At 32.3% G+C, this 13,292-nt stretch overlaps 1 long non-coding RNA gene across 1 annotated transcript in view; it reads left to right on the top strand.

Annotated features, from left to right (window-relative positions):
• The first annotated feature begins 672 nt into the window (after nucleotides 1-672).
• LOC130541431 (uncharacterized) overlaps nucleotides 673-13,292 on the top strand; it is a 34,922-nt gene continuing 22,302 nt past the window's right edge. The window contains exon 1 of the long non-coding RNA XR_008955487.2: nucleotides 673-823. This is a non-coding gene — a long non-coding RNA (uncharacterized LOC130541431). The remainder of the gene's footprint in view (nucleotides 824-13,292) is intronic.

Genomic DNA, 13,292 nt, shown 5'->3' with positions numbered 1-13,292 from the left:
CATCTATTACGTTTCATTAATTCCCAGCTCCCTCTATTTTTCCTGAAGTAGAAAAGCTTAAATCAGACAATACCTTTACAAGCTTGCTTCAAAGTTGAATCTAAAATATGGACATTATTATTACTACCACAAGCTCTAAGATCACATATTTTTAAGACAAGAATTCCTAAAATATCAATCTGTTCTAGATATAATTACAAACAGTTGCAGGAAAATCATGAATTTTTCGATTCAGACAAACAGCTTTAAATCAGGCTGCAATCCAGAAATTTAAATAACTGGTGATTTAACCTACTACATAAATAGTTCAGGTTTACAAAAAATGGCTCCTTTCTCAGGAATCTCTTAATCTAAGACATAAAAATTGCTATTCTTGCCTCTATAGTCTCCAACCAATAGGCAGCCTTTCTTTTAAAATGAAAGTTATAGAATGTTTACATGGAATTTATGTTACAGGCAGTAAGGTATTATATATCTGTGTGTGTTTATGTATGTATGTGTGTGTGTACACACATACACACACACATACACACATACCTTATAATATATATGTTTGGAACACATACACATTATATGTGTGTATGTGTAGATTAAATGTGTTTTGGAGATGGGACAATTGAAAGGTAATTAGGTCATAAAGGTGGATACCTCATGAATGGAATTAATGCACTTATGAAAACAGGCCAGAGAGCTAACTAGATCTTTTTCTGCCATGTGAGAATACAACAAGAAGTTAGCATTCTGCATCCCAGAAGAGGACACTCACTAGAACCCAACTGTGCTACATCCTGATCCTGATCTCAGATTTCCAGTTCCCAGTACTGTGAGAAATAATTTGCTGTTGTTTATAATTCATCCAGTCTATGGTCATTTGTTTTAACAGCCCAAACTGAAATAGACAATATGACATTAGAAAGTTAGGAACCAGACTTTCCTTTCCTTGTGATCTTATGATATTCATCTATTTTTTTTCCTCCAACATGCTAATCATAAATCTGATGCAGGGTATTTGTACTTGCTCTTCTGCCTGGATCTCTCCTTCCCCAGAATTCACAGAGGTCTCCCTCACCTTTACTTTATTCAGGCATCTGCTGAAAAATCACCTCCTTTAAACACTTATCTGAACGACAGATATTTAAGTAAGAACCTACATCTCCACCCACCAGCCTCTAAAACTTGCAGTCCTTTCTTTTTCATGTATAGCATTCGACAGTCTGACAATCCATTATTTATATTTCTGTTGTATTCATTTATCATTTATCATTGGTCTCTCCCCCTGAAATTCATATGCCATAAAGGCAGGTAAAGTTATTCACTGCTGTGTTTAGAGCAATGTCTGGTCCATAATATTGACTCAATATATATTTGATGAACAAATGAATTAATGAATTCATCTAAACAAAACATCTGCTATTTCTCTCTTGAAAATATTTCACCTAATTAATAATAAAAGGATTATTAATTAGCTTAGACATTACTATTCAGAGTCTTTTCAAATAAGTTGGCTTCTCAATATAAGATTTTTAGGAAGCAAACAGGATGTGTTATATGTAAAATATAACATAAATGACTAACAAATACACATTATAAGGTATTTTACAATGTCACTGGAATGATATTGTTTTGCAGAATCCAACCCTGGAAGAAATGGTCAATTCTATCATTATAATATTCTCCTATAACAATGAGATTTAACTTTTTGGGTAACAAAATATCTTAGAGTTAATAAAACTATAAAAATTATTTCCTGCAAAATGTGTTTAAGTAAATATCTTTTTTTTTTTTTTTTTTTTTTTTTTGAGACGGAGTCTCGCTCTGTCGCCCAGGCTGGAGTGCATTGGCCCGAGCTCTGCTCACTGCAAGCTCCGCCTCCCGGGTTCACGCCATCCTGCCTCGGCCTGGCTTCTCAGAGTAGCTGGGACCACAGGCGGCCACCACCGTGCCGGGCTAATTTTTTGTATTTTCAGTAGAGACGGGGTTTCACCGTGGTCTCGATCTCCTGACCTCGTGATCCGCCCGCCTCTGCCTCCCAAAGTGCTGGGATTACAAGCGTGAGCCACCGCGCCCAGCCGCAAATATCTTAAAATACTATATATTCAATTTCAGTGAGCCTGGATGTAAGACTAAGAACTGCAGCCGTAGACCAAGAGCATTTAGTGTTAGAAAGCAGTTTTAGAATCCTCCAGTCAAAATCCCTCATTTTAAAAGTGAATAAATAGAACCATAGAGAGTTAACATGGCTTGTGGAAGGACACACAGCTGCTAAGTGATAGATCAATATTTTAACAGAACATGAAAACTTAGTGCTTTTTCAATAACATATATGCTAAAAAGACTTTCAAAAACAAAATTTCTGACACAACAGCTTGCATACGTTATGAAGTCACTTGAATATCTCTGATGAAATAAAATGGTAAATGCCACAAGAAAGTTCCACTAGGTCTTGTACTTCATACTTATTTTTCCAAAATGCTTTATAAATACTTTTTTTCACCACTCCAACCGTCTATGTATATTTCTTCAATGTCTTTTAAAATCCTCTCAATAAAGTATATCATCATATATGCCAAATAAATATTTTCTTAAACTAATATGTCCATTTTTTAATATTTAATGAAAGTAAAATTTTTGACAAAGGCATGCTACACTATTATTTCTTATCCTGATTTGTTGGAGAAAATTTGTATGTACATTTTCTCATTTTTAGGCTTTTATTTATATTTTTATGTACATAATTTTTTATATATGCCTTTGGGAATATTAATTTTTCAATGGAGAAAAAATGTACAGTGAAAATTTTAAGAGTTGATTGAAATAAAGCCTTGTTTGAGTGAAAGTCTTTTTTGACTTCTCTTCCAGCAACAGTATGAGAGCTTTTCCCATGTTCACTGATTCAACTATGACAGAATGTCTATATAGTATACATTTTCCATAGATTTTTAAAATTCATTTAAAAAACTGTTTCTTTTTTAGCATCCCCCCTAATTATTCTAGACAACACGTAAGTGTGGCTAACAGTTTTGGTGGCAAAATATGTAAGAAGAGAACAGATATCCCATAGGGAAACTACTCAACAGAAATGTAAAATATGATAAGTAGAGTAAATTATCAGAAAGAATGCTAACCTAATAACATTGTTACAAATTTAATTATGAATGAGTCATAATCGCTTCAGTGCAATAATTTCCTAAGCACAGGTAAGATAAGAAATACATTAATTGACCTTTTCTCTTTAAGCAGTTCTTGAATTATAAAGTGATATATCAAAGAGATGGTACTGCAAGACATATATGAAGTTTTGGTGAAGATTTGAGAAAATGTAGTACTGTCCTAGAAATAGCTAATAGCAGAAGAGTAAAGAAAAATATCCATAATACTCTAGAATAAAAATTTTAGGTAATAGCTAGTTAATTTGGGACATAGAAGAGAACAAAAGAGGTAAAACCATGTGAAAATATTTATCAATTAAAAATTAAAATATTTAAATACACTTTTATAGTGTGATATAAAATGAAATAATAAGTTAAAATGATGAAACAACGTCCAAATATATACATTATTACGATGAATGCAAATGGACTAAATTTAAAAGTTAAAAGATAAAAATTCACAAATTGGATGAAATGAATGCAAATTCCAGAAATTCACTGTGTACAAGAGGCATGAAAAAGCATAAAATCAAAAAATTTTAAAGAACTGGGAAAAGACACATGAAGCAAATGTTAACTCCAAGATAATGTTTCAGTTTAGTATCATATACAATAACAATAAGATTAAAAGGTAAAGATATAAACCTACAGAAATGACACTAAGATGTTAATTATAAAGAAAAATCAATTTTATACTGTAAACTACTTATACAATAAGCTCAAAACATGAAGCAAGACTTGATAGAACTATAGAGAAAAACTGACAAATCTACCATTATAAATTATTTCTCTATTATTCATAAGTCAAAAATTTAGCAATAATATAGCAAGGGTGTAGAACATATAAAAACAAAGTGACAATTTAATCTAATGAAAACATTTAGTCATGAAGTCTTTGCCCATGCCTATATCCTGAATGGTATTGCCTAGGTTTTCTTCTAGGTTTTTTATGGTTTTAGGTCTTACGTTTAAGTCTATAATCCATCTTGAGTTAATTTTTGTATAAAGTGTAAGGAAGGGGTCCAGTTTCAGTTTTCCGCATATGGCTAGTCAGTTTTCCCAACACCATTTATTAAATAGGTAATCCTTTCCCTATTGCTTGTTTTTGTCAGGTTTGTCAAAGATCAGATGGTTGTAGATGTGTGGTGTTATTTCTGAGGCATCTGTTCTGTTCCAGTGGTCTATATATCTGTTTTGGTACCAGAACCGTGCTGTTTTGTTTACTGTAGCTTTATAGTATAGTTTGAAGTCAAGTAGTGTGATGCCTCCAGCTTTATTCTTTTTGTTTAGGATTGTCTTGGATACACAGGCTCTTTTTCAGTTCCATGTGAAATTTAAAGTAGTTTTTTCTAATTCTGTGAAGAAAGTCAGTGGTAGCTTGATGGGGATAAGCTTGAATCTATAAATTACTTTGGGCAGTATGGCCATTTTCATGATACGGATTCTTAATTAAACTAAAGAGCTTAATTAAACTAAAGAGCTTCTGCGCAGCAAAAGAAGCTATCATCAGAGTGAACAGGCAACCTACAGAATGGGAGAAAATTTTTGCAATCTGTCTATCTGATAAAGGGCTAATATCCAGAATCTACAAGGAACTTAAACAAATTTACAAGAAAAATAAAAAACAACCCCATCAAAAGTGGGTAAAGGATATGAACAGACACTTCTTAAAAGAAGACATGTATACGGCCAATAAACATGGAAAAAGCTCATCATCACTGTTCATTAGAGAAATGTAAATCAAAACCACAATGAGATACAATCTCATGCCAGTTAGAATGGTGATCATTAAAAAGTCAGGAAACAACAGATGCTGGAGAGGATATGGAGAAATAGGAATGCTTTTACACTGTTGCGGGGAGTATAAATTAGTTCAACCATTGTGGAAGACAGTGTGATGATTCCTCGTGATCTACAACCAGAAATACCATTTGACCCAGCAATCCATTACTGGATATATACACAAAGGATTATAAATCATGCTACTATAAAGACACGTGCACACATATGTTTCTCACAGCACTATTCACAATAACAAAGACTTGGAACCAAACCAAATACCCATCAATGATAGACTGGATAAAGAAAATGTGGCACATATACACCACGGAATACTATGCAGCCATAAAAAATGAGTTCATGTCCTTTGCAGGAACATGCATGCAGCTAGAAACCATCATTCTTAGCAAACTAACACAGGAACAGAAAACCAAACACTGCATGTTCCCACTTATAAGTGGGAGTTGAACAATGAGAACACATGGACACCTGGAGGGGAACATCACACACCTGGGCCTTTTAGGGGGTACGGGGCTGGGGGAAGGACAGCATTAGGAGAAATACCTAATGTAGATGATGGGTTGATGGGTGTAGCAAACTACCATGGCACACATATACCTATATATCAAACTTGCATGTTCTGCACGTGTATCCCAGAACTTAAACTATAGTAATAATAAAAAAAGAAAGTCAGGAGGTAACATTTAAGCTGAGACCCATAAGATGACAAGAATCCAACTATGCTGAAAGTCACAGAAATAGTATGTTCAGGCAGAAGTGTCAACATGTGAACAGGCCAGATAGCAGAGCTTGCTGTATTTCCAGAGAAAATATGTATATATGTGTGACTGTATTTGTGTGCACACATAGGTTGGTAAACATCTATATAACTAAAGCTATCTCAAATGGCATAATATAAACGCATGGGCTCTGGAATTAAACAGCCCAGGGGCAAATCCTGCTGCTTACAATTAGCAGCAAAGGATGTTCTGCAATTCACTTAACTCTTAGTTTCAACACTTTCTTCTGTTAAGTGAGGCTTGTTATATACATGCAGCAGGACTTTTGTGGGGGTTAAATGTGATTATGTATGTTAAGTATCTAGCAAGATAGTAGAATACTATATAATGTGAAAAAAAGAAAATATTTGGAGTTCTCTGTCCAGCAATTAGAGTGAATATGCATCCTTATTAACACTCATGGAACATTTACAATAATGAGTTATTTACAAGATAAAATTCCTCAAAACATAAATAATAGTTGTCAAAAATATAATCTTTCACTATAATACAGCAGTTATAATTAGCAAAAAGATAAATTTTAAATCATATATTTGGAAAGAAAAAAATACATGTTACATAACTAAAGAATAAATCATAATTAAATAATGTAAAAAATGGAGCAAATAGTAGAATGCATTAAAATCACACTATAAACAGCACATATGTGGGGTTTGAGATGTAATAATAGTTGTTCATTATGGAGAAACTTGTAGTCTTGCATGACTATATTGAAAAGACAAAAATTAATATAATGAGCTTAGTGTCCATCATTAATTAGTAGAAAAAAACAGAATGAACCCAGATGAATGGAATGATAGATTTAAGAATAAAACCAGAGATTAATAAGCTACAAAATAAAGATACTATACAAAAAACAACAAAGTCAAAAGCTTCTTCATTGTAAAAGCTGACTATATCAATAAATCTCTGGCAGTGCTTATCAAGAGAAGAGAAAAAAAGTAATAAAAACTATTTTGAATAAAAATATATATTGGCAAAAGATATTAGACAATAATAATAGAACATCAATAACAGTATACCAAATAGTTTTAAAATGTAGATAAAAGGCACAAATTTCTTGAGAAATTCTTTCTACTAAAAAGGCTCTACAAGAATGAAAAGATTGAAGATTTCTATAATAATTAAAGAAACTGATGTCAGGATAAAGTTTTTCTGCATAGAAAACATCAGGCCCAGAAAGTTTCATAAGAAAATTCTATTAACCTTTCAAGGAACAGATTATCCCAATTCTATTTAAACTTTTCCAGAGAGTAGGATAAAAAGGAAATTTTCTTCAATTCATTCTAAGAAGCCAGCATAAACCTGATACACATATTATCCTAAATGTAGAAATTTTAGAAGACTTATTATCATAAAGATATCAATTTGCTACAAATTGACCTGTACATTTCATGAAATTCCAAGAAAAATTATATCTTTTAATGAATTTTAGAATTATTATAAAATTTACATGAAGAGCTATAATTCTAAGAAAACAGAATACATCCAAAGAATAACCAAAGGGGAATTGTCATATAAGATTTTAAGCTTTTCTATGAAGATATAGTTTATAAGTTGACTGAGAAGAGAGAGAGAAAGAGAGAGGAGCCAATTAACTGACCTACCTATGTAGGAAACTTTTGTATATGTTAGAACTGTCAGTTCAGATAAGCACTAAAAGAAAAACTTTTCAATTAGTGGAGTTGGAAAAAAATGGTTTTCTTAAAGAATATAGCATTAAATCCTATCATCACTATATATTATGATCAACCCCAAATGCATTACGGAGTTATGTATCTAAACTCTTAGTAGAAAACAACTTAAAAATTGGGGAATAAAAATATACATGGCTTTCAATCTGTGTATTTATATTTAAATAACATCTCTTCTAAAGACCATAAAATTTAGTATTAGATTTATTCAGCCTGGCAATCAATGCATGATATAATTTTGCCGAGTCCACACCCAAATCTCATCTTGAATTGTAGTTCCCATAATCCCCACGTGTTAACAAGAGGGACCAGGTGGAGATAATTGAATCATGGGGGTGGTTTCCCACATCCTGTTCTCATGATAGTGAGTTCGTTTTCATGAACTCTGATGGTTTTCCCAGGCACTCATTCTCCTTCCTGCCGCCCTGTGAAGACGGAGTGTTTGCTTCCCCTTTAGCCATAATTGTAAGTTTCGTGAGGCCTCTCCAACCATGCTGAACTGAGTCAGTTAAACCTCTTTTCTTTATAAATTATCCAGTCTCAAGTATGTCTTTATTAGCAGTGTGAGAATGAACGAATACAATAAATTGGTACCGCAAAGAGCGGGGTGCTGCTATGAAGACACTCAAAAATGTCTAAGTGACTTTGGAACTGATTAACAGGCTTTATAAATTACCCAGTCTCAGGTATTTCTTCATAGCAGCATGAGAACAGACTAATACACTGCCTTTAAATTAGAGTGCTTAATCCGTTTACATTTAATGGAATTAAATGTCCTCATGTGTCCTCTTCTCTGTGTCAGTGTCTCCCTGGTATCTCTTCCTCCTCTTATAAGTATACCCGTCATATTGGATTAAGACACCACTGATGATCTCATTTGACCTTCATTGCATTTTCTAAGGTCCCATTCTCCAAATATAGACAATTTAGAGTTTAGGGCGTCAATATATGAATATGAATTTTGGTGGTCACAATTCCATCCACAACACTGTTCTTCACTTCTGTCGTTTTTCATCATATCTTCATTTCATAGTTTAGTCATAAGTGTATTGTCTTGAAATTGTAATGCACATCCCTAACTTATCAAATTCTACCTGAGACTAATATTATGCCACTTTACATATTATCTAGGAAACATACAACAATATAATTCCATTGACTACTCAGTTGTTTTGATTATTGATGTCACATGTTTTGTTTCTCCTATGCATTAAAAAAACCCAAAATACATTATAGAATATTTTATTTATTTATTTATTTATTTTTCATTATTTTTTCCCATCACTTCGAGGATTGTTCTTTTCTTTGTGTTACAAACAATCCAATTATATCCTTTTCATTATTTAAAACTCGACAATAAATTATTGTTGACTGTAGTCACCCTATTGTGCTATCAAGTACTACATCTTATGCATTCTATGTAACCGTATTTTTACACCCATTAACCATCCACCCCACCCCACCCATTACACTTTCCAGCCTCTGATAATCATTATTCTGCTCTCTATTTCCATGAGTTTAATTGTTTTAATTTTTAACTCTGACAAATAAATAAGAACATGCAAAATTTGTGTTTCTCTGCCTGGCATATTTTTGCCTAACATATTGTCCTCCAGTTTCATCTATGTTGTTGCAAATGACAGGAACTCATTCTTTTTTATGGCTGAATAATAATCTATTGTGTATATGAATATTTTTATTTATTTAAACTGACAATTATTTTATAAAATAAATTAAGAAAACACAAAGTAGTCTTTAACGCGAGCCTGCATATTTACCATATCTGGTGCTCTTTATTCCTTCTTCTACATTTGCATTTCCTTCTTGTATTATTTTTCTTCATCCCTGAACAATTTTTCTTAGTGTCTGTTTTAGTACATGTCTGCTGGCTATATACCTTCATACCTTTCATTTATCTAAAAATAGGTTTATTTGGTCCTGATTTTTAAAATATAATCTTAATAGATATAAAATTCCATGTTTAAAATTTGTTGTTTTCTGCCTTCTGGCTTACATATTTTTTGATAATAAGACTATTATCATTCTTATAATTATTCCTCTTCATACTATGTATTTTTTCTCCTGGATGCCATTAACATGTTCTTTCGGTTTCCAGTGATTTAACTATAATGGCCTTGTTGGGGTTTTCCTTGTTATATTTCCACTAAGTATTTGTTGTTACATCAGTAGGTTGAGATTTTTTATTCTCCCATTCTTTTCTTCTAAGCCTTTAATTACACTTAAGATAGATTTGTTGATATTTTCTTATAGGTTAGTGATACTCACTTTACACTTTTTATTCTTTTTACCCTCTGTCTTCCTGTTTTAATTTAGATAAATTTTATGTTAGTTTATTGATTTTTTTTCTGCAATGCTTTTACCCCCATGCAATACTTTTTAAAATGTCAGGTATTTTATTTTTCATTTCTAGAATTCATAATTTATTCATATTTTATTTACATCCATTATTATTTGCTAAGCCTAAAGAAAATGGGAATTTTCCTCTCCATGTTTTTCAAGTTGTTAACGCAGTAGCAAAAGATTTTCACATAGTTCCATATCTTAGCTAGAAGGGTTAGTGCACAAATGTATATGCCTAGGAAGATATTTTAAGGGCTAATGGCTTCAGGAACACCCTCCCCAATAAACTAACTAAATAAATAAAAATAATAAATTCTTCTGAAAAAAACAATAACATTAAAATAATTCAAACTGAACAAAATCTGTACTCTGAGATTTTTTTCTAAATTTTAAACTTAATGTATTTAAAGATTTCGATGAACAGATTTTTAAAACCTCACAAGTACCCTCTTGAATTACTATCTCTACATATTTATATATATATAATTCTATATGTAATATATATATTTTACCAACCTTCTAAAGATAACTCAACTACTATTCAGAAATACTTATCTCAGTACATGCCAATGTTTAAAGTTAAACTAGTTTCTATAAATTAAAAATATATATTGAGCAAATTGTTTTTAAATAATGAAAAAGAAATACAAGTAGTTTATTTCTTATGATTCATGTATTATAATGTTTCAGAATTACATAAGTTGCCATTAACTAAGAAATTTATCTGCTATTTTAGAGGCACTTGCTAAGGTGGGAAGTTTAATCCTTGAAATAGATAAATATCAATGTAAGAAAAAGTTTCCTTTTAGTATTTCTCAAATCGGTTTTATCCCATTGTCATAAGAGCATTGAGGATGTGGTGCAAACATTTAGTGCTGTGGGATTACAAATGTGGAGTAATTAGCACCAAAGATTGAAGGAGAGATGGATTTTGGAAGGCTTCTATACTTGGATCACTGATTATCAAAATTTCTGGGACATCAGTGTTATCCCGGCATTATCCAGACCCAGGAATCAGAATGTGGTAGCAAGTCCTGACATTTATCTTTTAATATGTCTTCCAATTGGTTATGCTAATCAACCAGGTTACGCTAATCAACCAGGTTTGGAAATACTGAATCAGATGTCATTTGAGCTGAATTCTGAAGAATGCATAAACAAGCACAGAACAGATTAGTGATAACTTGCTTTTAAGAAAGAGAGATGAACACTAAGATATGGCCATATTTTAAAAGAAAAAAGGACACCAGTTAGGCTTTGTAATTTACAAGAGTGAGTCTGCCAAGAATAGAAGAATGGACAAGAGTGAGAGAAGAGAAGAGAGACACTTGATTAGGGAGTTTATTTAGATAGGCCAGGAGAGAACTAATGAGAATTTGAGCTATGACAAGTAGACAATCTGGGTGACTTACAGATGTAGCTGTTCTCTCATAGTGTAGCAATGCATTTTTATTTGACAGTATCTTCAGTGCTTTTTGAACAGAGAAATATTGTGTAATCTTTAACTTGGCTCCCTTAGAACGAAAACCTCTTCTTAGGTAATGCCTTTGTAACTGGCTTACAGGGTCCTCAGGTCTGTGCTTTTTCTCTTCTGAGAAAAGGTCCTATTTTTGTCACACGAGTAAGTGGTAAATGTCTCAAATTAGATCTAACGTAAGGAGTAACATCTTGACTCTGTGGCTGATTTAAGATAAGGGCACAAGGCCCATGAAGGGCCAAACTACCTGCTTCCCTTTTTATCTGTGATTGATAGTTGGAAGAATATGAGCAGGGGCTCTGTTGTGTTACTCACTACATTAAGACAGCCCACTTACATTAGGAAAGAATAAGGCCAACACAGAGAGAAGCAGAAACATAGACAAACCTGTTAATACTATATTTCTTTTTCTTAGTCTTCCCCAAAACAACCTACAAATCTGCACTGAACAAAGTTTCTAAATATGAGCAAAAATGTCCCATTTGATTATACCAGAATACGTAGCTTAAGTTTTTCTCTAACACAGTAAAGAAGTCCAACACCTCCCATTACCGCTGTCAAGCCCACTCTCAAAACTTGCCACATCTCCAGAATCACCTATCTCAAGCTGCTGCTTCTTAGTGGAATCAAATCCCTATTAAGTATGAATCAGCTCTCTTTCAAGGGTGATTATCCGCCTGTCTCCTTTAGTCACAGATTACAATTGCCATTAAAATTGGAGGAGTTCAGAGGATGTACAAAGGCATAAGTAATAGAAATTTGTGTAGTTTTTTTAAAAAAAAACTTCATCTTATATTTCTAGAAAAAAGACAACCTGAAAGGTTAAATGTTTGTATATGTGCCAATGCAACCCTTCTGTTATTACTAGGTGGAATGAGAATCTCTCAGGTTCTTCACTGTTTTGTTTTTGTCCTTTTCTAAAACTTGTTAGACAATAATTTGGGCCATTTTCATTCACTAACCTTCCATGTGCTTGCATAAATAAATAAACAACCACTATGATGTCTCTTTTCTAAAGGAAAAGTACAAAAAATTTTCTCCTTAATTTTTATTAACTGAAAAGAAAAACAAATTGAACACTGAAAGGTCTCTTGTAAAAAATAAAAATAATAAAAAAGAGGAATAAGGCCCTTTATTGTATAGTATGTAAAGAGAATTATCCACTATGGCATTAACCTTTTAAGTAAACAAGGTCTTATAAAATAGAAGTTTATAAATTTATGATCTTTACTTTTCAATATTTTATAAGACACAGATTAAAATAATGGTACTAATAATATATGTAGTATATGCCTCTAAAATCTGTCAAACTTTTTATAACTGCTCATGCATCTTTTTCTTACATTACAGGATTAAACAATTAAGCTTTCTCCAGGGTAGAGTTCAACCTAATGGTATAATAGAACTAGCTAAACCTAGTATATTAAACATCAAAATATAGACTTTTTCACAATAATTCATCTGCTTTGATGAATTAGAGAAAATTCAATATTATCCTTGTAATAACTCAGTCATTTTCATTGTTAAATCTTTTTGCCTGTGTAGGTGAAAAGGACATGAAGTAATGGATAATGTGCTTGGAATTCAGCATACTATAACCTGCCTTTTTTTCAGCCTCAGCCCTACAAAAGATTTCATTTAAGGACTTAATTGTTATGTTGAATATAGATTATGAAGGAGCTTTATTTTGTTAAAAATAATTTTGGCTTCATTAAAATATGAATGTTTTTCCAGCATTGTTATGCATGTGAGTAACATTCATTATAGTGACCAGTGGCCATTGATTTTGGGAGAAAGGGGATTGTGGATCAACAGATTGTTGATCAACTAGATTGTGGATCAACTAGATTGCCATCTTTACCTACTCAGTAAATCTTCACTGGGTTCCCAATATGTGAAAAGGCTCTAAAACGCTGTTAACTCTAATTTCTTTTAATTAGTAGAAGAAATATTAATATTAAATGGTAAATTTTTCACCAATATCAGAGTAGTATTTTTTGTTGAGTTCATTTGCTGCTACTTACACCTACCT

This window comes from Pan paniscus, chromosome 3, assembly GCF_029289425.2.
Source record: "Pan paniscus chromosome 3, NHGRI_mPanPan1-v2.0_pri, whole genome shotgun sequence".
Classification (NCBI taxonomy): Eukaryota; Metazoa; Chordata; class Mammalia; order Primates; family Hominidae; genus Pan; species Pan paniscus.
The sequence above is the reverse complement of the archived record's forward strand: the minus strand, read 5'-3'. Positions and strand labels throughout refer to the sequence as shown.